Consider the following 27,262-nt stretch of genomic DNA (forward strand, 5'->3'; position numbering starts at 1 on the left):
TGGGCAGTTCCGTGGGCTGTCATTCACGGGGTTCCACAGGTAAGACCCACATCTCACGTGACCCTAAAGGGCGCACGCCTGCCCTTCGAGCGAACGCCTGGCCCCTGACGCAGCCAGCGCCCGGAGACCAACCACAGCAGCCTGGGGGTCCGTGACGACGCCCAGAAAGACCCCTGAGGTCGCGTGTCTAGCTCAGCTTCGGAACCAGTTCAAGGACGGTGGGGTTCACAGGGACACGCCGGTCCCGGCGACGGCACCGCAGAGCCGGTTCCGACCCGAACGCTCAGAAGGAAAGCCTTTCCCGCGAAGCCTCAGCTGCCGCAGATGCAGACCTCGAGGAGCTGACCGATGTCGCTGTTGGAGGAGATGCCGGCTGCTGCTTCCCTTCATCCTGTGGGTCTCGGGATGAGCCGGACCCGGGACGGCCGCTCACCGCCTGACGGCACCTGGACCTCGCCTGCACCACCAGAGGCCCCTGCCTTTCCACCCACCCGATACTCAGTCCCAGCTTGGGACGCTGACCCCCGACAATGCCAGGGTCCTAAGAGTTAAAAGCATCGCGGCCACCGGCCTGAGCCTCTGGGCTGCTCCGTGATTGATGGCCGACGGGGCCCTACAGGGAACTGACAGTCACTCTCATTTTCTTGTGTCCCCCCCAGCCTCACGGCCAAGGTCACGAGCGAGGGGCCTCTTCCAAGTTTCCGCGGCGCGTCCGCCCTCACCCCGGACTCCGGCGCGGCCTCATGAATCATCCCGGCTTCACATTGAACTCCCCACGCGTCCCAGCACCAAACCACCCGGCTTCCGCAATTTTTCTTCATTCTCACTAACAATTTGGTAATGAAATATTGATTTTTAGTTAGATTCAAATAGATGTTATTAAGTTTGCATTGATAAATCGTTCCCTTTCTCGGGCTGGAAGTTCCTCAGTCAGATTCTAACTGCGGTTTCATACCTGGTGATATATTAATCCAACGTGTCACGGCCCAGGCCACCGGGGCCAGAGCCAGTGCCAACCTCACTGCGGCCACCTCCCGGGGAGGGACGGTCCTCGTGGCTGTATCCCTGGGCCTCCAGGGGCCCCACCTTTATACCTGTCCTCAGTTCTCCAGGAAGACCGTCCTCACGGGGACAGAGACGGCACCTGTTCCATCTGCCCCCCCCCCCAGGTCTTCTGTCAATTAAAGGTGCGACACCCAGGCCATGTTATAAAATAGTCAACGGTCTGATAAGCGTGTGGCGCCCCTCCGAAAGTTGCAGGGGGCAGTTCTGAATGTCCCGGGCCAAGGGGAGAGGCCCTGGCCCCTCCAGCTTTGAAGGCGCACCTGGGAGTCATCCCACGTAGATGCCTTCAGCTCACCCCTGCCCCCTGCAGACGCTGCTCGGTGCCCACAGGGCCCGGCCCCGGGCCACTTGGAGAGAGCAGGACGGCTTCCCTGAGGACAGCGGCCTCTCCCCCTCGCCTGTCTGGGTCTCAGCGAGGGACAGCCGCCCACTGGTCAGGACGCAGGGTCCCGCCTACCTGTGGGGGGTCTGGCAAGGGGAGGGGACAGGGGCCGTGTCCTCAAGCCGGGTGCCTGCTCCCTCGTGGGTTCCTGGACTTCCTGACCTGAGGGCGGCCCCACCAGGCCTCCAAGCTGCTGCTGGACGGGAAGGGCGGCTTTCAGGTGCAGACACCAGGGGACAGGGCGAGCTCCAGGGGGGACACAGTGTCCACACAGGTCCCCGTTTCCGGGACACCAGGGGTCAGGGCGGCTCTGTGGGGGACACAGTGTCCACACAGGGCCCCGTTTCCGGGACACCAGGGGCCAGGGCGAGCTCCAGGGGGGACACAGTGTCCACACAGGGCCCCGTTTCCGGGACACCAGGGGTCAGGGCGAGCTCTGCGGGGGACACAGTGTCCACACAGGGCCCCATTTCCGGGACACCAGGGGCCAGGGCGAGCTCTGCGAGGGGACACAGTGTCCACACAGGGCCCCGTTTCTGGGACACCAGGGGACACAGTGTCCACACAGGACCCCGTTTCCGGGACACCAGGGACCGGGGCGAGCTCCGCGGGGGGACAGGGCAAGCTCTGCAGGGGGACACAGTGTCCACACAGGGCCCGTTTCCGGGACACCAGGGGACAGGGCGAGCTCCGCGGGGGGACACAGTGTCCACACAGGGCCCGTTTCCGGGACACCAGGGGACAGGGCGAGCTCTGCAGGGGGACACAGTGTCCACACAGGGCCCCGTTTCCGGGACACCAGGGGACAGGGCAAGCTCTGCAGGGGGACACAGTGTCCACACAGGACCCCGTTTCCGGGACACCAGGGGACAGGGCAAGCTCTGCAGGGGGACACAGTGTCCACACAGGGCCCCGTTTCCGGGACACCAGGGGCCAGGGCAAGCTCTGCAGGGGGACACAGTGTCCACACAGGGCCCCGTTTCCGGGACACCAGGGGCCAGGGCGAGCTCCGCGGGGGGACACAGTGTCCACACAGGGCCCCGTTTCTGGGACACAGGACTGACCAGAGAGCCCATCAGAGCTGGCCCTGGGCGCCATGGAGCCATGGTCCTGTGTCCAGTTTCTCCCTCTCCATGCCGTCAGGGGACACAAGGCCTGGGAACCTTTATGACTGGGATCAGGGTGCCCGCGCCATCCTCACCCCCAACACCGCAGCCCAGGAAACAAGGACCTGCCTTTGGGGCGACTGACAGATGGCGAGGAATCCCGCTCGGCCGCCCCTTTCTCCGCAGCTGCAGCCTGTGCCCACCTGAGCTGCCCAGGTCAGCCCGCGCCAGTTACCCCGACGCGGAGCGGCCCCAGCCCCCCGGCCCAGCGGCGGTGCCTGCTGCTCTCTGGCCAGGCCAGCAGACGGGGAGGGACGCGGAGGCCTCTCTTTCGGCCCCTGCTGTGCGGGGTTCCCTCCTCTGGCCGCAGTGAATGCGGTTTAGATCTGATTGATTTTATCTGTGAAATGAGCTGAAAATCCCTCCCAGGGAGAACCGCTCACCTCCCTCCCGCAGCCCAGACACTCCGGATAAATCAGTTTGCCCAGCGCCCGCCCGCCTGCCCGCCCGCCCAGAGCACGCAGTGGCTGTGGAAGGCAGTTTAGCGGTCAGGCTGCCCCGCGGCCGAGAACCCGGGACCTGGCGAGCCCTGCCCGCCCTCAGAGGCCCCCACCGCCCGCGAGGTGTGGCTTGCGTTTTACACAGAAGAGCCTGGAGGCGGGGATTTGGGGCAGGTGGTGGATCCCAGGTGGTGGCCCCAGAGGTACCTCGGGAGGACACAGGGATGGAGCCGAGGAGGAGAGAAATCCAGCACCCAGCACAGGGACTTAGGGGTCCGGTGACCTCCGAGAGGAGCCGCTGAGGGGCGTGCACGGAGTCTGTCCCCCAGGGGACGAGGACCTCGGGTACTCACCCCTACCTCCTGCCCTGTGCCCTTCTGGGCTGCCCTGGGCATGACTCATCATGCCTCCTCGGCCAGAGGACACCCTCCACCTGGGACGCGGAGGCCATGGGCTAGGAGAGGAACTGTGTGCTGGTGACAGCGAGGTGGGACCAGGCGCAGCACGGCAGGGCCCTGAGGTCACTCCCTCTTCCCCTCACCAGCCCTGCCTTCCGCCATCACTCCCCGCGGCCCACGTGATGACCGTCTGTTGGGTCTGCACAGCCACAGGCCCCTCAGAGAGCCTCGCCCCCTCCACCCAGGGGCGGGGTCCCCCAGTGCCTCAGGGGTGGTGAGGGAAACCAGGGACCTCTGTGGAGGGACAGAGGGACAGGACCTCGGGGTCGGGGAATAGCAGGTGGGGGCAGGCTTGCTCCCCGCTCCTGGGCCAGGGGCCCCCACCCCTAGGTCTCATCTGTAACAAGGCCGATCGTCATCCTTCTCCTCACTGAGGAGACCCCCCCGTGGAGTCACGGATGAGGCTGACGTGGTGGGAAACTCGGTCATCGGTTGCCAGCACCCAGTCACTCCCGGGTAATAGGGAAGTGATGGGGAAGGCCCACAGGAGGCCGCAGCCCGGGACCATCGGGAGCAGAGCAGAGGCTGCAGGCGGGGCGCAGGCCCAGGCCTCACGGCCCTGAGTGAGCGTGGGGTAGGGGCCCAGCGAGTCCCCAGGCCAACACCCCCACGGGTCCTTCCCCACAGGAGAGCCTGAAGGCTGTGAGGCTCGGCCGGAAGCCCCAGGGAGAGGGGCCTGCACGGGAGGGGAGAGAGCGCAGAGATCACGCTGGCCTTACGGACCCTGGACCCCGGGACGCCGCCGACCACACCCCGGTCTCCTCCTCTGAGACGCAGCGGCCCCGCCCTGCCTGCTCCTCTGAGTGAGCGCTGTCCCCTAGATGTGAGAACACGCCTGACGTGACGAGTGTGCAGGCTGAAGGCACAGAGAAACGGACCATTGTGGGTGCAGGGCCCTGGGCCCTGGGATGCTCACTAAATGCGTATTTAGGTGACTGATGAGAACGGGCACAGCCATGCACCCCGGGGACGGCGGGGCTCCTGAGTCAGCCCCCCCGAGGGTGGGCACCGGCTGGGGGACGCGGCTCAGAGCCCAGATGCCCATGTCCAGGTCGGGGGCAGTGACGCTGGGGGACAAGGTCAGGGGCAGGGCGAGGTGGGGACGCCCTCCACTGTCCTGCTCTGCATCACGTCTGCAAGGAAGTGGAGTAATTCGGTTTCCAGGGCTCTTAACCTTTTCACTCGCCATCCGTTGCGATCCCCCGAACAAACGCAGGCAAATCACATTAAAAAATATGTATTCGGAGCTCGTTTATTCAAGACATCTTCCAACCCTGAAAAGTGCCCACCACTTATCAAGGAGAGAGAGAGAGAAAGAGCTCTCCCCGGAACCCCGGGCATCCGTCGCTGTGTCTGGTGGCCGCGAAGGGGGTGTTCCGATGACCTATGACCCCACCTCAGACGGGTCAGAGGCCACAGACACCATGTCTCCTCCACCCCCGAGTGGCCGGGGGAGGGGTGAGACGCATGAGCAGCCAGTCACGTGGGGCCGAGGACGTCCCAGCCAGGCAGTCGCAAATCATGCCTTACCACGTTCGGACTCCAACGGAGGGGTTGATGGACTAGGACTGTCCGAGACCACAGATGTTCAACAGAGCAGGTTTCTGAGCATGGAGGGCACACTGGAAACCAGCTCCCCATTTGGAAGGAGCCAGGGTTGCAGGGAGGCAGAGGCCTGGGGCCATGGCCTCCGGAAGGTGACCCCTGCATGGGGGCAGCCACAGGACCTGGGCCCCTGCGGGGCTTGCATGCCTCCTGGGCCCAGATTCACAGGGATGTGGGGTCCTTGGGCTCCAGGGGGCCCCGTGTGGGCAGTGCCCCTGCTGAGACGGTGGCCTCCCACTCATCACTGCCGGCCTGCTCAGGTTCCGAAGAGGTCCGGCCTCACGGGAGAGCCAGGCAGGAGACGGGTCAGGGCCCGGAGGGGTGGGGTGCTGCCTCCCCGTGTGCCTCTCTGCTGCTGGCCCGGGCGGGGCTCTCGTCTTCCTGAGGGCTGAGCAGAGACATGTAGAGATCCCAAAGGTACCCTCGCTGATGCCTCACCCGCTCAGTGCCTGGGGCGGGAAGCGGGGGCCCCAGACCAGAGCCCTTTGGGGCGGGGAGCGGGGGCCCCAGACCAGAGCCCTCTGGGCCGGCTCCACTGTGGCTCCCGGCCTGGCTTCCCAGGGAGAAGAAAAGACAGTGGGGCCAGTCACCGCTGTGTCCGGGAGCTCCCTGCGGGCAGCATCTAAAACCTGCAAAGAGCTTCCGCTTCCCCTGATGCCTGGAACTCACAGACACATCCCCCAGGAAGACGAGGCCAAGGGAGAAAGCTTGTCCCCTCTCCCAGGGAGACGGAGGGCCCACCAAGGTCACCATCATGGAGTTCCGTCTGGAACCTGACGCCTGGAACTCACAGACACAACCCCCCTCGGGGCTGCCCTTGTTACAGGCCCCACTGTCCGAGCTGTGCCCCCCCCCCCCGGCTGCAGCCTTGGGCGGGGACAGCTTTGCTGTTAGTTACGCTGGCTCTCTCGGCTTCTGCTGAGTGATCGGACGTCATGCACTAAGCCCCCCACCGTCTTCCCAAAAGTGTTCTCTTGCTGTTATTAGAACCGCCTTATAAAATATGAATCCCAATTCCATGATAGCCATAAAAGCCATAAAAAATTCTATGTCTGCCATGAAAATGCCCCGTGACTGATTTCTGTGTGGAGCACAGATTACATCTCCCGTCCCAGAACAAGAGCCCCGCCTCCTCAGCATCACAAACTTTCTTAATAAAACACACGCCTTGCCTTCGCATTGCTACAATGTTTAGGTCTCTTTCTTCGTGTCACAATTGCTCTCATTTTGAAACAGGGTCGGAAAACTGTCCTCGTCCTAGGTCCCAAGCGGAAGTCCGTATTCACCGCAACTCCAACTCCCTCCCTTTTCATGGCCGGCGTTTCTGTTTTCTGCGCGACACAGTTTCTCTGCCTTTGATTTGTTTTGTTTCGTGCCAAGTGGCTTTGGAGAAATAGCAGGTGGATTAATGAAGCCCTCCGACAGTGGGGGTGGGGTGGGGGCTGCCGTCTCAGGGTCGTGGGTGGGTCTTCGCACATCCCGGGGGGGGACCTGTGGCTGGAATAGAGAGAGGCGGGGGTGGCATCCAGGGGAACGGAGGGGGTGGGAAAATGTTGAAAATCTCTCTTCCCTTCACTCCAAAGCCCCTCTGTCAATCAAGAAGGCTTACCGAGTTCAGAGTCTGCCAGTGAGCCAGACATTGACCCCCAGAAGGGAGGGCACTGGCTGACTGGGGAGACGAGAGCCACATGGGGACGCGTGGGGGGCTCGCAGGGCAGGGCTCTGCAGCCCCCACCAGGGCACGTTGGGGGATGAACGCGGCACACTGGCGTCCACGCAGGTTCATCTGTGCAGACGCACAACTGGAGACGGTCCCACGGGACAAGGCACAGGGGGAGTTCCGAGGGGCAGGGGCGACGCGGGGGTGGGGGGCTCTGGCTCAGACAAAGGCAAGGGTCCCAGGGGATGTGGCACCAGCATGAGCCCTGAGCAGCCCCCTCCACTCCTCCTCCTCGGGCGCCTCTGCCAAAGGCCATGCCGAATTTGAAACAATATCAAAGGTGGCGAGAAGACGGATTTCCAGCCTGGAGGATACATTGTGACATTTGGAATGAGTTGAAACTGATCTAAGTTTTCATTTCAAAAGACATCTGATAGGATGTGTCGATGGGGTGTTCCACACACCTCATCAGAGTTCAAAGGCGGGGGCCGTGAGGCCGCGCTCCCAAGGTGGGGAGCAGATGTGCAGGCTGGAGGGGGGGGGTCTTGGCCTCTGCAGACTCACCGCAGCCGTCTGACCCCCATGGAGACAGAGCCCGCTCCACCCGGCAGGCTCCAGGCACGGATACAAGAAATGCACGGTTTTGTCTTCCATTCCCCCGACCTGCGCTCTTGTGTCCCCAAGGCTCAGAGGGAGCACCGGAAATAGGATGAGAAAGTGACCAGCCAGCTCTTTCTGACACCACCGGGCACCCAGTAACCTGCCCAGAGCACCTGTCTGGGGTCCACACCACATAACCGGGCAGAAGCTGAGGTGTGACCACCCTGTCAGGGAATGGACCCCGGGCAGTGGGCGGCCGGGGGAGGGGGGTCAAGCCAACGTGAGCATGCATCTTCTAGCCGGTCACCTCTGAGCAGAGGACGACTTCCCCTTGTGGACTGCTGTCTGAATGACGTACCACACCATGCTGCCTCCAGACCATCCATGGGCGCGGGTGGGGTAACAACCAGGATGGAAGACATTGTCCCCTCGGGGGTCTGAGATTTGCCCTGTAGGATGTGCAGGCATTGACTAGGGTTCCTGAGCATGGGGGGGCAGGGGGGGTTCCACAACTGGGAATGAACAGAATCTCCGGCCAGGCGGTTGGTTAGAGGCCAGCGTGGCGGTGGGAGGGGCTTCCCGTGCACCTGGCGACGTCCTGGGGGCTCTGCGGAGAAGGGGCCCTGGTCCAGACACGCTCTGCGTCCAGTGTCCTGCAATCCAGACCACACTGCCTCTCTGAAGACGCCGTCCTGATTCACTGAGGAGCCTTCTCCCCCACGGGCCACTCTGCCCCGCGGTGTGTCACCGGGGCTGTGAGGGAGCATCGGGGGACAGCTTAGGGAACCAGCACCCACATCTGAGGGGGGCCGAGGAGACCCGCTGACCCTGGCCGGGCACAGCCTGTGCAGTGAGAGAAAGTTCCGTCTCGCAACCACGACCTGTGACCTTTGTGTTCGATATGAAACCACCTCCCTCCCAAGTCCGTCCCACAATTCAAGCAAGTCCTGATGTTCACTCTTAAACCATAAACAATCAAATAACACGGTTTAGAGTATAGAGACCAGGACCCAGGTGGTTGACCTGCTTTGCTTTGTTTTTTTCCCCAAAATAGAATAATACCATCACTTCCACTAAAATAATAAAAGTGGCAAGAAGATAAGTTAAAATGGGCAGAAAGAAACTCGAGGCTGAGGCAGAACATACCCGTTTCTGGTCTGTCTCCCAGAGAGCCCTTCTTACGTGAGCGGCGGTCGGAAAGACAAGAGGTGGGGCATCTGGAAAAATACGAAGAGTTTGGTGAAAGAAAATCAATCAAGAAGGATATACAAACCTGATAGGAAAAAAAAAATGTGTGCTGTAATGTATAAAGCCTTCTGTAAACGGTGGCTGGTCCCCACAAGACTGGGCCAAACCCCTGAGGGTCAGGGCTTCATTCTGCTCCACCCTGTTCTCCGCAGGCACCTGGGTGCTCCGCCTCCTGGCTCCCAGCGGTTTGCAGAGAAAGACTATTTCTGTTGCTGAATGATCTCGCTCCCTAGAAGTTCCTGCAGCCCAGGCTCTGACACAAACGGCCCACTGGGGGGACGGGAGCATGGCCGCCCGGGCACTCAGGGAGCCCTTGCGCGGGGCCCCACCCCCCTGGGTTTTGACAAGGTTCTGAAATAGGAAGTCAAGGTCAGAACTAGGCTCCTGGTCTGTGAGGTCCTCAGCCTAGGCGAACGCATCTCACTGCTGAGCTGGGAAGGTGCATGTCAGGGAGGTGCCCCAGGACAGGCCCGGGGGACGCACGGCGGGGGGGGGGGGTGTTGACGACCTGGGTCCGACTGCTGGTTCCCAGGCCTGCGGTGCGGGAGCAGCAGCAGGTGGAGGCGCACCCCCCACCAGGCCCCCCACCTGAGGGGGGCGGGGCTCAGCCACTGAGAACGCGGCTCTTCTACGAGGGCTTCGCCACGACCAGGAACTCCAGGTCCACACTCCCCACGGCCGAGTGGCTGGGCGGGGGCAGCTGTGCCCGGGTCCAGGTGGTCCTGCCCTCCCTCTGCTCGGCTCCGACCCCCCACTTGGCCGAATCCTGTGTTGCCCTGTGGTCAGATATTTTGATACCAAAACTCAACGTGAGATATGAACACGTGGAAATGAACAAGGGAGGTTGAAGGCCACCATCGCCTTCACTCAACTCTCAGACACACTGGGAGTAATCTGACGGTCTGATTTTGGTGACTTGTTCCTTTCCACACTTGCATTTTTCTCTACCCCTGGGGGCCGATATTAACGAGCCGCCTGGTCACTCGGCTGTGGGGAGTATGAACGTGGAGGTTCTGGTCACGGAGGAGCCCTTGGGGCACGAGCCCCTTCTCGGTGGCTGAGCCCCGCCACCCTTGGGCGGGGGCCTGGTGGAGGGAGCGCCTGGTCCTGCTTCCTGAACTTCCGGACTGGGGACCAGCGACCAGACCCCAGTCTTGTACACACGCGCGCCCTGTGTCCCCAGGCCTGTTCTGGGGCACCTTCCTGACATGCAGCTTCAAACCTGGAGGGAAAACCGCCCGTCCCCAGCGCCAGGCTGGCGGGCACAGAGCCGCGTGGACAGGGGCGCTGTGGTGGAGTGGCAGCCTCCTCGTCTCACGGAAAATCAAACGCCTGCTGAAGACTCTTTCTTCCATTTATCACGAGGGGACTTTGCACGTATGTCTCTCTCTCTTTTCTTTTAAACAGAAATAGAGATCGCATCCCCATTTTCTAACGTATTATCTAGTATCTGTTACAGGAAGAGAGAGTTTTTTTTGTCTAATCACAGCGCGTGAGAGTTACATTATTATTCACAACAACCAACTGCTGAAGACTGTATCACAGTAGCAAAAAACAAACAAACAAAAGAATAAACATTGTTTTTAAAGTGAAACTTCATTTCAAGCATGTCTCTTTGGAGAGAGTCCAACATGGGGAAGAATAAGAGGGGAACGTGTAATAAAATACCCTGACAAAGAACATTTACCAGGAAAAAGAAAGGTAAACGGATACATAATATCATGGGACGCTAAAACCCTCTGCGGAAAAAAATACAGTAGGAGCTGCATGACCCGTCGCCATGTGCTTGTCACGGTCCCCCGATAAAGAGAGGAAGCCAGGCTGGGGCTTCCCCCGTCCCCGTGACTCCTCACGGTGACTCCTTGTCTCTCCGGCGTGGACGCCCACGCGGAGACGCCTTGTTAGCTGAATGACCCGTTTCCTCGTGGGCACCGTGTCCCAGCCGGAACCGATTCTGGGTTGTCATTATGTGCTCATGGAGGCCCCGCCCTCCTCCTGCGTGTCCCGCACCCCGGAGGCCACGCCACGCCCTCCTCCCGCGTGTCCGGCACCCCGGAGGCCACGCCCTCCTCCTGTGTGTCCGTCATCCCGGAGGCCACGCCCTCCTCCCGCGTGTCCGGCACCCCGGCAGCTGGAGTGGGGCGTGAGCTCCGTCTGCTGAGAGGACACGTCCCGTGTGGGCCCTGCCGTGTTTCCCACACGTGGGCCACCTGAAACAAGATGTTCGTGGGTTTGGACGGTATGTGTCTGTGGGCACTTTTTCTCCATGTAATAAAATTAAAATTGACAGATGATTTTTTTTTTTTTTTGCAACAGGTTTTGGAGAGAGAGAGAGAGAGAGAGAGAGAGTGCGGGCGGTCCCCTCCCCTCTCTCCGGGGCGGCTGCTTGGACAGCCGTCTAAACAAATCGCTGGCCGCGAAGATTCCCGCGTGCTCGTTTCGCACGGTGTTGATTCATATTAAATTCATGACAACCAGAAAGCAACTCGGGGCGGTTTGGGGAATGACCGCTGTTTAGCGCGCCTCCCCTTCCTCCGGGCTCGGCGGGCCCAGCGCCCATAAAACTGCCTGCTGTCTCGTGTCACGAAAAGGAACGGCTTTGCCCGAGAACGCCATTACCGGGTAATGAGGCGTGCAGCGAAATATACCTTCCGCAGCCGCTTGATGAAGGCTTCCTGACACACCAGACCAGACAGAAATGTTTTTTTGTATGTTCTTCCTTATTTTGTCCATCAATCACATCATTAGTCAAAGCAGACAAGCCTGTCAGCCGGGCCCAGATGCGGAGTGTGCCGGGCGAGCGGTGGACAGGTGTTCCCACTCCCCCCAAAACAAAACTCCGGAATGAGAAACAGCCAGGACCTCGTTCCCAGGGCCGGGATGTCAGTGAGAAAAGATGGGCCCAGGGGAGGAGTTCGGGGCGGACGTCTGAGTGGCCCAGTGTGGCCCCTGGTACTGCCCAGCGAGCCTTGCTGCGGCTCCGAGGGGGAGAGCAGGGAATTGAGAACAAAGTCCACACGTCCGCTGTGGTCAGCCAGGTGCTCAAATGCCATGTTCAGAGGCGATAAATGAATTAGTCTCCCTTGGCGCCCTCTTCAGAATCCCAGACGCCTATAATTCTGCCGTGTTCAGATCCTCGGACCACCCAGACCCACCCCTCTGCCCACCCGGGCTGGGAGTGCGGGCTCCCAATTCCCCGGCCTGCGCAGGGGCGTCCCTCAGCGCCCGCCGGCAAAGCCACCCCCCTCTCCGTGGGGACCCCCACTCCTTTCCAGCTCAGCCTGGCACGCCTTCCTTCTCAGCCGTGCTTGTGTGACGCTTCCATCCGGAACGGAAGGGGTTAACGAGACCAGCCATATGGAGTCATCGTGATGGTTAATTTCTAGCTTTCCAAGCAAGCCCTGAAATGAGTCTGTGTAATGAGCTCATTGCTGGGTTCCCTCCTGGTTCCCGGGAGCGGGACCCCCACGTCAGGCCCCGCCCCACCTGGCCGCGGCAGCCCACAGAGGCCACGCGAGACTCTGCCCTCCTCCGGCCGGACGCCCGTTTCCCCATGCCGACAGTTTCATTCTTAAGACAGAATTCAGTTTTGTGTGTTTAGAAACAAGACCGTTTTAGATAGGAAGGAAAAAATCGAGAAGAGAGGCCGTGGCCCCCCGGGCTGCCGAGTTTCCCGCACTGTGAACGTCCTGAGTCAGTGTGGCGCGTTTGTTACAATTAATGAAGCCGCCTGACACATCGCCATTAACTAAAGTCCACACTCAGATTGTCCCAGTTGTTACCTAATGTCCTTTGTCTGCTCCAGGATCCCAGCCAGGAGATCACGTTACGTTTCTCTCTCCCGTCTCCTCCGGCTCTTCCTGCAAGTTTCCCAGGCTCCCTCGCTTCCGACGACCTTGACAATCTTGAGGAGACTACCACGGGCCATTTTTGATGAGTTGCTTATATTTTAAAATTTAGAATGTGTGTGTGTGTGTGTGTGTGTGTGTGTGTGTGTGAATACAACACCTCTGACACTCTAATAACTAACAGTGCTCAAAAAGGGGGGTCAGGGGAAGGGATCCCCCTGGAAGGTCCGAAGTCTCCGGACAGCACTGAGGAGAAGACTCAGCCCACGCCTTCCCGGCGGTGGCCTCTGCGGAGATGGGGTGAGCAGGAACGGGTGAGACCCGCCCGAGACAAGCTCCACACCCACACGTCCACCTCTCACTGAGAATTACGTCTGCCTGTGTCGCTGACCTGTGACCGGCCGTCAGACGCCACCATGGCCTGACCAGACACTGTTTGTCTGGACCCACACGCCAGGGCTCAGCAGGGGCTGTGGAGGCATCAGCCTGGGGTGACATGAGGGTGGGAGCCCACGAGGACCGGGGCTAGGGGTCACCTGGTAGCCGGAAACCACCCACCGGCCAGGGCAGAGCGGAAGGTGGTGGGTATGTGGCCCGTTTCCTTTCCGATGCTCCCCACACCCTCTCTTTCCTCTGGTTGTCCCCAGTTTCTCCTCTCTTACAGTTTAAGCCTTCTCCACAAAGCTCACAGGGTCCAGGAAGGAATGGGCAGTTGGCTTGGGACATGGGCAGTCACCTTTGCTGATTAACAAAGACTATTCACTCCCCCCCCCCCCAACCCCGCTATCTGAGCTGACGAGAAGAAATACAGCGTCTCTTACAGGACCTGCATTTGCCAAGACACCACACCCGCAGCAGCTTGGCACCCGTGGCATCCGACCAACAGCCTCATATATGTTACATTATACTTTACAATGTATCCTTGCACGTAGCCAGAGCTTCTCAGCTATACACATGTTTTACGAGCCTGCCTTTCGCTGAGAAGGTCTACAGAAAGTGAAATAAATGAAGAAGCCGCTCTGCATTCCACTGGATCACCTGACACTTGTCCTCAGATGGAGCGAGTGACAACCACGAGCTGGGCTCACACCATCGGGACTCCCAGGCCCAATCGGTTCCGTCCATAACCCGTCCGTTGATTGGCTTTACAGAGAGAAACTGAGGGGCAGTTTCTGTCCTCAACAACGGACGGACGGATGGACGGATAGACAGCTGGGGGGAGAAGGGCAGCCCCTTCCCCGCAGTTGACTGCTGATTCAACGGGGGGGGGGGGGGGGGTTCCTGGGACTCAGCGAGGGTCCCACAGAGCGATCTAGAGTCTTTTTCTTGGGACAGACATGGAACGCAGATTGTCTAAGTCAGGTCTCTATGGCTCCCGGTTCTAAGGACAAGGAAGGTCAGAGCTTTCCTGGCCCTTGAGAAGACAGGGGAGGGTGAGATGCTGAGGAGAGAGAGAGAGAAAGAGAGAGAAGACATGCAGAGGCTGAGACGAATGCCAGACCAGGTGGTCTCCGAGTACAGGTGGTCCTGCCCTGACTCCAGTGCCTGGCTGCCCGGGGCCACTCCTAACCCACATTGCCAGACCCCTATAACCTTCCAGCTAACCCCATCTTCCCTGAAGCAAGCCTGGGGAGGGAGCCCTGTGCTTTTTGTCTCAAATGCCCCTTCCTGAGAACACACCTGTCCTTGGGCCCTGGGTACAGAACAATGGTCACTAAGACAGAGGAGGGAGAGATGGCAGTGGGGAGAGAGAGCAGGGAGGGGCTTCGACCTGTTAAGTTCTGGAGAGACTCAGGTGGTCAGAAGGGGAGCGATTACAAACACAAAGGCGATATCCATGGAGTGCCCCCCTCCCTTCCAGAGACACTGGAGGACTAGCATCAAAATCCTGTGACACCAAAGACATGACAGGGACATCTCGACTTCTTCACCGAGACGGAGACACCTCTGCCAGCTCCTGGGACCCTGCACACAGGGGCAGCGCCATCCAGGAGAGGACACGGGGGACAAGCTCCTCTGTGCCCAGCCCACGGCCTGTCCGCTCGGCGTGTGCTCAGAGGCCCACAGAGACACGGAGTACCAGACGTCCACCTCAGGCGCACGCTGGCGAGGCCTCCCCCTGCCCCGCCCCTGAGAAATGTTCCCTTTTAGTAAAACGTTCCGTAAATGACACGAACAGGAGAAAACACGTAGTTCCTGTGAACGAGGCTGTTTGTTTTGCGTGTGTGTGTGTGTGTGTGTGTGTGTGTGTGTGTGTGTGAGAGAGAGAGAGAGAGAGAGAGAGAGAGAGAGAGAGAGAGAGAGAGGTGGTTTGTTGGAGAACTCCAGGGGGGCCAGTTCACTGGACGGATGCATTTCCACACCTTCAGGAGCCCCCTGGACGTGTCTCTCACTCAGATGGTCCCACCTGATCTTCCTTCCTAGTGCCTTGACCGGCACTGTGGGGGGGGGGTGGTGGCTCAAGCAGCAGTCCTGGGGGGACCATAACAGTAACTATCTGTCGGGGTCTTCAGAGGGTGGGGTGATGCCAGCCCCTCTGAATGCTGTGACCTCCGAACACCAGCCAGACAACGTGGCGATCACCACCCCACCCCCCATAATCCACGTGAACGGATCGATTTGGGGGAGATCAGACATGCTTGCGTGTTCAGGTTTCCTGTCTCTGAGGACTCTTCAATGACGTAATCTCCCTGATGTTCTTTATAAACTTTAATACTTTTACTCATAGAAGTCCTGCACGTTTTCCGTTAGCTTTCTTTCTAGATGTTACAGGTGGCCGGTTACTACCCAACAGGATAATGTCACAGTGTCTTTCCTACTTGTTGTTTAGACATGACCCTTTTGTACATTTATCTTGTATCCAACTACCTTCCAATGCTATTTCCAAGGAATTTACTTTGGTCTATGAGTTACATAAACGTATCCACTACAAACAGTGATGAAATTTTGTTTCTCCTGTTATGGTATTTACCAACCTGTTTAATTTCACGTCTGTAAAATCAGCTTCTGACTTCGTATTGTTAGTTTGGATTCCATAACCTTTCCGTTGGGTGAAGATATTTCCTTCCTTTCCTGGTTTTCTGTGGCTTTTAAAAATCATGATGAGAGATCACTGGCCTATTTTTATATGACATTTCTCTTTTCATCTGTCCATTCCATTAATTATGGCAACAGGTTTCTGAAGATTTAATTATCCTTTCATGATGAAAATAAACTCAACTTCGTAACAAGCAACAGAATTATATTTTAGAGTTGTTTTACTATGCTCCTCCATAAAAAATTTTAATTTTATTTTAACGCTAGTCTTGCCTTTTTTTAACTGACAGAGAAATATTACCATGACATAATGAGTTGGGAAGGTTTCTGTGAAATATGAGAATATACGTTTCTGAAGGTTTAGTACAACTTATCTACAGATGGTCCAGATCTGATGGCATTTTTTAAAAAAGATTTTTTTACTATTTTTAAAAATTTTCTTCTACAAATTCTGATCTTTAAAGTTTGTGCACTAGAATCAATCCTGGTAATTTGTATTCACTGGAAATTTTTATCATTTGGCTACAGCTTAGAATGTAATGATGTTCATTTAATTTTACCTCGTTATCTCACATTTTATTATTTTTCTCATTTTTAATATTATTTACACTTGTGATCGTGGTATTGCCCTTGCCAGGTAAGTATTCTAATATTATTTATATTCGTATACACTGTTTTTTTCTTGACCACACTGACCTGACAGTTCTGCCTTTTCAAAGAACCAGATGTTAAAGCTACTGGTGCTTTTTCTATTTCGTGAATTTTGAATTTGTTATTATCATCAATTTTGTCCTAATTTATTCAGATTCCCATAATTACCTTTGCTCCAGCTTCTCAAGTTGCTTGTTTAGTTCGTTTGACTTTGACCGTTTTTGTTTCGAGTTTACCCAGTTAAGGTTCCTACTGTTGTCATTTTTAAAAATATTTGAGTTACTCTTAGTTTACATCATGAACTTAGCAGTGTTTTAAGCTCCTCTTTAACTCAGCAGTTATTTAAGAAGTCTGAATTTCTGATGTGCTTTGTTTTTGCGATCAAAATGATCTCTCATTGGAGAAATTTATAGAAATGGTCTTTGTGGCTTAATGCACGGTCCGTTTTGTAAATATTTCCTGTGCGTTTGAACATTGTATAAGTTTTCTGTGTGCTTAGAAAAAGTATGTGAATAGATCCACACATATATAGTCAAAATTACTTTATTAAATTTTTTTTTTTGTCTTTTTCCGAAGTTAGAAGCAGGGGGGCAGTCAGACAGACTCCTGCATGTGCCGAACTAGGATCCACCCGGCATGCGCACCAGGGGGTATGCTCTGCCCACCTGGGGTGTTGCTCCATTGCAGCCGGAGCCATTCTAATTCTAGTGCCCGAGGCAGAGGCTGTGGAGCCATCCTCAGCGCTCGGCCAACTTTGCTCCAATGGAGCCTTGGCTGTGGGAGGGGAAGAAAGAGACAGAGAGGAAGGAGAGGGGGAGGGGTGGAGAAGCAGATGGGCGCTTCTCCTGTGTGCCCTGGCCAGGAATCGAACCCGGGACTTCCACACGCCCGGCCGACTCTCTACTGCTCAGCCAACCAGCCAGGGCCTAAAATCTGTACAACATGGCCCTGGCCAGTTAGCTCAGTTGGTTAGCCTGTTGTCCTGAGACACCAAGGTTGAGGGTTCAATTCCCGGTCAGACTGCATATGAGAAACAACCAATGAAGGCACAACTAAGTGAAACAACAAATGAATGAGTCTCTCTCTCTCTCCTTTCCTATCTCTAAAATCAAGCAATAAGAATTTTAGTTTTTTAAAATTGCTCATTTTAAAATGTGCTGATTTTAATTTACTGATTTCTAAGAGAGGTCAGGTGAATATCTCCCCTCATGAGGACTTAGCACATCTTTCTATATTTCTATGACATTTTGCTTTCTATATTTGGAAGCTATGTTGCTGGGTATATCAAGTACCTTTTATAAAATCACTAAAGCATCTACGTCTCTCTGGGACTGAACAGAGCTCGCTGCAGCCTGAACGGAGGCGTCGTGTCAGGAGAAGGGGAGTGTGGCAGGTTAGACGCCATCACAGAAGGGTCCAGTCGTGGTTGGGACGTGGTCAGCTCTCGCTGACCTCTGAGAGTGACGGCGAGGAAGGTGGGCACACCGACAGCGAGTGGCCGCTCGTTACTGAAGATGGTCCGAGGAGGAGGCTCTCGAGCGAAGGAAAGAGGCAGCGAGTAGAGGCGTCCCCTCGCAGGACGCCGCGTCACACAGCACTTCACAGAGGCGCTGACCTGCCGGCCAGGTGGGTGGCCGCCTAGGGCTCTCTGCTGCCTTCTGACCCATACGGAGTGCAAGGGGCAGTCACACCGGACAGTCTGCACGGTCACTGGCTCCGTAAACACTAAACTAGCCAACATCAGCGTCCGACGGGGTAGCTCTCTTCTGAGTGGCACGTAGTCCCTCAATCCGGGGACACGTCCGTCCTGTTACCCAGAAAAGATGTCCCGGCAGCCCCCGCGTGCCCCAGCGGCCCACACACAGGTGCGTCTCTCTGACTCGGGCCCCTCAGACACAGCTCCTCACAGCCACCCCGAGAAGCAGGTCAAAACGAAGCCGTGTTTCTCTGAGGGAAGCCAGCAAATACAGAAGGTTCCGGGGGAGGGAGAAGGCGGGAAACAGCAGAATAAATTAAACGTGCAGTTTCAGTGCTGACCTTGAGCATTCCATCTGTTTCCAGAACTCGGGGATCAAGCAACGTCCATTCCCAATTAATTTATTTGTTATCATTTTCTTAAAGGAAAATACGCCTTTAGAATCAAGAATGTCTATTAAGAAAATAAAAAGACCAAGAAATCTGCCACCATTTATAATTTGCTTTTTGACACAGAGAAATGTGCAAATTTGTGACAAAGGGGTTTAGAGAGAACTAACTGCAAATGTCTGTTATTATTTCACGGGGGAAAAATTTTTGTTTGTTTTTTTCTGAGAAGTTACCTAAGTAGTGATTTTGAAAAGACACTCATCACATCATGTTCAGTAAATTAAATAAACAGCAAGCATCTGATATGTTTTGTTTGACCAAAAATATGTTTTTTAAAAACTTTTGTATTTTCTTAGTGCCAACATTTTAAAATCAGGGCTTTCACTGAAAGGTGTGCCTTTTTTTTTTTATAATGAAAGATGGAGAGAGCTAAAAACATTTCACAGAACACAGCAAGCACCAGGAGGCAGCCACCTTTCAGGTGGAAGCACCCGGCCCACCCTGACCCCTGGCCCACCCTGACCTCCGACTCTTCGCCCGTGGGCATAGTGCCACTTAGCATCCAGTCTGCACGGCACAGCTGCGTAGAGTGCAGAAGCCAGTGGTGCTCAGGTCGCTGTCAAAGCACAGAACTAAAAGCGCAGCCTGACCAGGCAGTGGCGCAGTGGATAGAGCATCGGACTGGGATGCTGAGGACCCAGGTTCAAGACCCCGAGGTCGCCAGTTTGAGCGCGGGCTCATCTGGGCTCACCAGCTTGGACCCAAGAGCTCTGGCTCAGTCTGCTGAAGGCCCGCGGTCAAGACACATATGAGAAAGCAATCAATGAACAACTAAGGTGTCACAGCGAAAAACTGATGATTGATGCTTCTCATCTCTCTGTTCCTGTCTGTCTGTCCCTGTCCATCCCTCTCTCTGACTCTCTCTCTGTCCCTGTAAAAATAAAAAAAATTAAAAAAAAAAAACTAAAAGCGCAGCCATGAAGTTCAAGGGTGTGCAGACCAGCCTGTGTGTTTTATACTGAGCTGCTTTGCTCACTGGTCACTCCCCTGGCCTCCGTCAGCCTGGTGGTCAGGGTCACTCCCAGGCCACTTCCAAGTAGCAAGGACACATGCCCGAGGCCCTCGGGCGCAATCAGAGCCATTCTAGTGCCTGTGCAGGGGCCACCGCACACGTCCCTCCACCTCCGGTCAGCAAGCTGGTGTCGGACGTGCTGTCAATAATTAGTAACTATGAAACTGCCATCTGTAGATTGTAGCTCAGAGCAAAAAAAAATTACCGTATTTTTCACTCCGTAAGATGTACTTTTTTTTCCCCCATGGAAGGGAAAAGCCCATGCATCTTATGGAGTGAAAAATATGGTATTTTATTACATATTTTAACATTTGGTTCAAGATATTTTCTTTCTTATCTTCTCCCTTAAAACCCTAGGTGCGTCTTGTGGTCAGGTGTGTCTTGTGGAGCGAAAAATACCGCACTTGTGTTGGGGTGGCGGATGGCAACACCTCTCACCAGGAGAGAAAGGAGCTGCCCGTGTCAACGGGGTGGAGGGGAAAAACACCTCTGTGTTTGAATCGAATTGGGGAGGTCAGAGTTTGGAATCACAATTTTGTCAAAGAAAGAGAAAAAGAAATTTAGAAGGAACGCCCCGTTTCCCAGCTCTGTGCTCCCGGCTGGCCTCGCGGACAAGGCCCTCAGCAGCAAGGCGCACACCCAGAGCCAGGCCTCCCGGACGGCGAGGAACCAGGGTCCTTGCAGAAGTGCTCCTTCCAGGGACAGCTTGTGACAGAAGGCAAGGAGGTGTCCCAAGCTGGAGAGGATCCTACCGACCGGATCTGGGACAACCTGAGTGTCGGAAGGCTAGCCGTGGATTACCGCACGCGGACTGAGGAGGCGCCCAGGAGTCCAAGGTGATAGATCCCTCTTCCTGTGTCAACGCCGGCTAATCATGGCACACGCAGGAGCCGCCTCAGAGAAACACGACCCGTTTGTAAACAGGAGCGCAGTCATCGACCCAGTCGTGGGTTGTTCTAAAATCACTTGTTGAAAAATCCCTGGGGGGGACAGGGTGTTTCCGTGAGTTCCAAGCTTCCGCCCCCAGACCACTTCCTGGTTTACAAAATGCACAAGTGACTTCTTTGGTGGGAGGGGGGGGGGGAGGGTGGCCACCGCCTCACCCAGGAGAGTGACCCAAGCCTCGCTGATTAATGAGCAAATTGACACGTGGTGCTCCTGACACGGTGCCACAGGACGTGCCCGTCGTCACCCGAGTAATTACTGTGGAGGGGGGACGCGCTGTCCCGGGGGGCGGGGAGTGGGCTGCAGGGACGCAGAGGGAGGGAGCACGTCTCACAAAGCCGTGCTGGGAGGGGGTCCCACACTCCCCAGGGGCTGCCGCTGAGCCCAGGCACCCGCTCTGTCTCCCCTATGGTCTCCTCTGAACGGCACTAACCGTCAGGCGGATGCTGTGTCCCCGGCGCCCTCCAGGGGAAGGGCGCGGCCCCGGCTGGAGCTACGGTTATTTAAACCTGGCAGCCAGGCGCCGGTCTGGCACAAGCACATTTCGCTGAGACCCAAAAGCGGGTCCTGAGCTACCCTGACTGCGTCCGGAGGACACTGGACACCGGAGCCACCGCAGATGCGTGGGGGGACTTGGTTTCTGCTCATGTCCCCCGCCCCATCCCACCCCCTAGGCCAGGCAGAGCGACCGCAGGTCCACCTGATGTAGCCGTGATCTCCTGGGGCCTCAGAGCCGGCCGCTCCATCATGCCTGCTCGGACACCACGTTGAGCATGAGTGGTTCCGGGCCTCAGCGAGACAGGTGGCTGCCAGGGAGGCCGGGAGGTCGCGGGGCTGCCTGTCAGGGGCTGTCCAGAGACGGGGGTCCGCTCTGGTGTGGGGAGGGGGGCGTGTGTGGGGGCCCAGGAGGAGGGGTGACGGCTGGGCTTTCCAGTGGGCCCTGATTTTACCTTTCACGGGATCCTTCCTGGCAGGTTGTAAAATGCATCCTCTCTCCCTGGGAGATTCTCTGCCGCAGTCCATCTAAACAAATATGTATTTACAACGGGTGCTTTTTAAAAACATGCATTATGTGCCTAATAGACTGAAATGACTCTTTGGGGGAAGTGCGTCCTGCGCCCGGCCGTCTCGTGCTGTCTGTAGCATCTACCTCTTTTATATGGCTATTTATTTCTCTGCTGGTTTGGGTGGGAAGAGGGGCCCGAGGAAGAAGAATCATAGACCCGCCATGAACCGCCGTCTATCGAAGCTGAGAGACGGGCGCTCAGCCTGAACGATGCGGGGGGGGGGGGGGCGAGGGGGGGTGAGGGGGGTCCTGCAGGGACGGCCCCGCCCCGGCTGTGAGCTGCTCCGTGCGCCTCTGCCCAGAAGGACACTTCTGCACCAGGATGCTCGTGGCTACCAAGTGGAGGGGACGCCCGCCCCATGCCGTAAACGCAGAGGGTACCCCGTTTTCCCAGGTGCCGCAAGCCCAGGGACGCAGGGCCCGGCGGGTCAGTCCTTCAGGTCACCCGGCAGGTGGGGGCCCCGGGGGTATATTTTCATTCTTCTACCTGTCGTGCCCCAGTGTGTGGTCACAGGAAGCCCGCTGTAACCCCGGGTGTCACGAGGACCCGCCGATGGCCCACGGAGGAGAGAAGCCGTCCACCTGGGTGGACACAGCCTTTCCTCCTGGCCGCGGCTGAAGCCGGCGCCGTGACCGAGACAGGACGCCAAGATGAGCCCTGACACAGCACCTCAGCCTTCTGGGGGCGCATCCTGCCTGTGGGGACGGAGCCTGTTAGACACGGAAACCAGGCGTGCTGCTGGCTCCCTTTAGGACAGGAAAGGCTGTCGGGGGCTCACACCAGCAGCACTCAGTTATGAAAACAAGTGCATTTTACAGAATGAAAAAAAAAAGCCAACCAACCGTGAGGAGGGTGGTGGTTCCCAGGCTTGGTGACTCGGGTAAGGGCAGCGTCACAGAAGAGGGCTGGGCTCTCCTGCCTGGTCTGCGCCCAGCCTGTTGTGACGTGTCGTTCGGTTGAAGCGTCTGAAGACATCTAGCCTCACACAGCTCAACCAGCGGGAGCTTCGGAAGGCTGCGCGCGGCACGGAACCCTGGGAAGGGATGTTTCCTGTTCCGTGGCGTTAAAACCCTTTGGTCCCTGAGTGGCTCTAGACCCAGCACCACGTGTAACGTCACGGAGTTCGGAAGGGCTCCCCGCACTGGCGCATTTCATCACGCAGCACTGAGACACGATAAACCCCCGATAACGTCACCTGTCTTGTCAGAAGGTTCTTAAAACACTGGGAAGCTGTCAAGCTCCTCGCAACAAACAAAATTTTTCTAAAAATTATAATTTGTTTTTCCTCCAAAGTTGATCGTCACCAGTAGCAACAGTGCTGTCAGCTGTTTGGCTCCGGCTCATTTCTGAGAATCTGAGACGCCCCCTCCCCGCCCGGCCCCAGACCTGAACAACCGCAGGTGTCAGACATCCACCAGGCACAGCCGTCTCCTTCAGAAAAGCAGCCGGCTCTGCACAGACTGCAGCCCACCGCCGGCCGAGAGGTGCCCACGCCCAGCGCGGTGGTGAGCAGCGGGGTGGTGAGCTGCCCTTCCCACCTGCCCCGTCTGAATAATGAAACAACACGTACTTCAGAGTTCGGGGGAATAAGAACCATGACCTTCCATCATGATGAAGGGGGCGCTCAAATAAACCGGAGGAGGAAGGGGAATGGCCAAGGGTCAGAGACTCAGGTGAGAGGAGCTCGACCCGACCGTGGAAGGAAGACAGAGTCGCTGACGGCAGGGCCGTGAGGGCGAGGCCCGGCCACGTCCACAGAGAACCTGACTGGCCAGGGTCAGGGGCTGCCGCTTTGCCCTAAGGGCCCTCGCAGGACAGAGACGCAACGTGGTGGCTCAGAGCGGGCGGCCCCTGAGGGACCCCAGCAACACGTGACAAGCGCACCCCAACCTGCTCGTGTCTCATCCCAGGGTGTCTCTGCTCAAAACCACAGGCCTCGTAGGACCAGGGCACTGCCCGTGAGTCAGCGCGTCCTGCGCTCTTGGCGGGACTTTTTATTTATTTATTTATTTATTTATTTGTAATTAATTTTAATGGGGTGACATTGATTAATCATTAGCGAGACTTTTTTAAAACATTCATCGCCGATGAGATCATAAACTCCTTTGATGAATAAGACCCCCAGGCACCAAGGGGTGAAATACCATGAGACTTGGTACAAGAATGCACCTGTTCAAGAAATCTGCTAGGCAAAGAAAAAAACATATGTTAACGTTATACATAACAGCACTAAAACGCTCTTAAAAACCGGCCGACACACTCCGCCTGTTCGGAGGTTGGACTTGCGGCAGGCCAGGCCGTGTGTCTCCCGTTTGGGGGCTGCCGTGTGCCTCACCCGCTCCTCCCGGGTGGCCCTTCCACGGCGTCCGTGCTGCTCCTCCCGTCGTCTCTGCACCTGCACAGCGAGGGTCCCCGTGGACACCGCACCCTGCCTGCCGCCCATCACGACAGCGGCCGCGTCCCTGGGCCCGAGGTGGGTCTTCCCCCAGTCTGCATCACCGCCCTCTCTCCAGCCAGCCCACCAGATGGGAAGTTGATTGGAACACTTGTGTCCGCGGTGCTGTTTGCACAGGGAGGAGGGGGTGCCGAGACCCGGGCTCCACCCTCTGCAAGCGTCCCCCCCGGCCGACGTAACCCACCACCTCCCCTCACCCTGCGTTCCACCCCAAACCAGGAGCCGGCTGGAACCACGAGCCTGCATGTAAACAATTCTCTTCCTGGCCCTGGCCGGTTGGCTCAGTGGTAGAGCATCAGCCTGGCATATGGAAGTCTCCAGTTCAATTCCCAGTCAGGGCACACAGGAGAAGCACCCATCTGCTTCTCCACCCCTCCTCTTTCTCTTTCTCTCTCTTTCTCCTCCTCTCCTGCAGCCATGTTTCAACTAGAGCGAGTTGGCCCAGGTGCTGAGGATAGCTCCATGGCCTCCGCCTCAGGCACTAAAAAATGGCTCCAGTTGCAGCAGAGCAACACCCCAGATGGGCAGAGCATCGTCCTCTGGTGGGCGTGCCGGGTGGATCCCGGTCGGGGTGCATGCGTAGTCGGTCTCTCTGCCTCCCCTTCTCTCACTGAAATGAAAGAGAGAGAGGGAGAAAGAGAGAGAGAGAGAGAAAGAAAGAGAGAGAGAAAGAGAGGGGAGGGAGGGAGGGAGGGAGGAAGGAGAGGAGAGGAAGAAATGTCCTCCCACCTCTATGAGGGTGTCTTGACATCTCCCTGGAGCAGCGTGGACTGACATCAAGACAATACCTTGGACTTACAACAATGAAATAACAGCAATCCCATAAGGATGGCTGATGTTTGAGCAAAAAAACACGGCTCACATGAAATTCCTTGGGTGAGAAAGTGTGTCTTAAAGATAGGAAAGATAGGGAACAAGGCTGCCATATCTAAGAGCTCCTTGATCAGGGCAGGAAGAAGGCTGTCAGTGAGAAATAAACATTACAATGTAGCATTCAAGTATCCACAGCCATGAGCACTAGTTGCATGAGCCTCCAAAGTGACCAGGAGTGGCCCGGGCCCTGGGCCGTGGGAGCTGCCCCTCGGATGCCCACCTGCCTGGCCGCTGGCTCACCTGACGGCGTGTTTCTTTGCCTCTCCCCCCCCCCACAGGCACTGGCCTCCACGCGGGTGCCGATCCACCAACTCACAGCCATTTTTCCTGAACGTAAGCAGCCTGCATTTAAAACTCCAGCTCATCTGTCTTCATTTGAGGACTGAGTTAAAAAATAAAATTAATGATTGCTATCAGGGGGAAGACGAGCAGCATCTTTGGTGAAAAGTAGGGCTGCCACGTTTGGCCAAGGCTGACATCTTTCACCGGCGGGAAATGGCTGGAGAGGCTTGTAAACATTATTAAAAATAATAACTTAATGTTTCCTTCCTGTGACTCGCTCGCATTAGCAAGGTAGTTGCAATTAGTATTTCCTCTGAGCGAGGTGGGCCTCCGAGGAGGAGGAGGAGGAGGAGGAGGAGGAGGAGGAGGAGGAGGAGGATGAGGAGGAGGAGGAGGAGGACGAGGAGGAGGAGGAGGACGAGGATGAGGACGAGGACAAGGAGGAGGAGGAGGAGGAGGAGGAGGAGGACGAGGACGAGGAGGAGGAGGAGGAGGAGAAGCAGGACGAGGAGGAGGAAGAGGAGGACGAGGACGAGGAGGAGGAGGAGGAGGAGGAGGAGGAGGAGGACGAGGAGGAGGAAGAGGAGGACGAGGACGAGGAGGAGGAGGAGGAGGAGGAGGACGAGGACGAGGAGGAGGAGGAGGACGAGGAGCAGGACGAGGAGGAGGAAGACGAGGAGGAGGACGTGGTTTCATTTCAGAGAGGATTTGTTTTCTGATGTTGACTTCTGCCCCGCTTGTCAATATCGGACCAGAGACAGCCCAGGGACAGACCACCCTCCCGCCCTTCTCTTCCATTCTGCAAAAAGCCACCGTGAAGGAATATGCGTCTCTGATTTTATTTGTTTTAGCCTTGCTTGTTTGGAGAGAGAGAGAGAGAGAGAGAGAGAGAGAGGAGACACATTTACGTCCCTGGGAGCTGATAGTGCTGCCTAGAGTTTTAAAATACAAGTAAATCACACCAAGGGACTAAATCATTTTGCAGGATTTCGAGAGTGAAGGCAAATAATGTTGGGTAAATGAGTACGAACGGCTCAGGACGGGATCGCTTTCCCTGGAAATCGCAGCCTCGGGCCCCTCCGAGGTGGGCTGTGGGTGGAGGAGGGGAGAGGTGGTTGGGGGGGGGGTCTCTAGAACCAGGGGCTCAGGTGCTCTTGGCCCACGCTCCCTCCTCCGGGCATCTGACCCTCTGGGCCTCCTTCCTTCCTGTGAGTGTCTCTCTTTAAGGCACTCATCCCGCTTTTATTAAAAGTCAAAAATATGTTTTTAAATGCTAAGCAAGACGCACATTATTGCAAACGTGAAGCTGCAAAATGTGTTTGGCAGCCTTGAGGTAATCATTTCTTCCAGTTTCAACACAGAGTTGGTGAATATGTCAATGGATTATGCTGGGCGATCCGGTTGTCATTTAATCACATTAACGTACACAACTTGCATCTTTACTCAACGTGATCTCCCTCACTCTCCTTACCTCCTAGCCCAGGACATCTCCCGAGGCAGCAGGCGTGCACGCATGCACGCACACAGGCACACACGTGCACATGCGCACGAGAAGACGCACACGCCCACTCGTGTCCTGTGGTCGACTTTTATAAGCAGAGTCCTACTTAATGTCTGAGCTGTGCAAACGAACGCCAGGGAGCTCTGTGCCGGAAGAACAGAGCGAGCCACTCAGCAGAAGATAAAGAGGCATTATCCCCAATATTCGTTATACCCCCGGGGGGGGGGGAGGGAAAAAGGGGGCCGTAGAAATCCACTTTACTTGGTCTCAGCACTTCTGCGAGAACCAAGCCTCGTTCCTCTCGTCGCCTGGAAAGTCGAGGTCGCTGTAGAACGCGGAGTTTTTAACTTGTGCCTGTGTGGCAGGTGCTTGGGCTCTGCCCGCCCTCTGTATCACGGCAGCACCCCCACCCCTGGGTCCCAGGAGGGCCAAGAGTCACAGAAGCCAGTGCAGGACCGGACGCCGGCTCGATGAGTGTGGGTGGGCAGACGGGCCGGCTCCCCCGTGCCGCGGGCGGGCAGGATGGAGGAGACGCGCTCAGGGCCCCGCGTGCCGGGCAGACGGAGGCCCCAGCGGGGGGAGAGGCGGCAGGAGAGAGCTCGTCCCCCTGTCCTGGTGATTTGTTGGGGGGATCTCAGCGTTTGTTCTGTGACAAGTCAGACTTCGGTACAAGGTCAGCTCCTGAATCTTGATTACGCTCCTTTCCCCCTTGAGCCAGGAGACATTGATCTGTACATCTAGTTTACCTTGTTTTCTTAGCCATTTGTGACACAGTACAACAGTTCCCATCGAAAAAAGTGTCATGTAAATAAATTACAACGTG

This window comes from Saccopteryx leptura, chromosome 9 (genome assembly GCF_036850995.1).
Source record: "Saccopteryx leptura isolate mSacLep1 chromosome 9, mSacLep1_pri_phased_curated, whole genome shotgun sequence".
Lineage (NCBI taxonomy): Eukaryota > Metazoa > Chordata > Mammalia > Chiroptera > Emballonuridae > Saccopteryx > Saccopteryx leptura.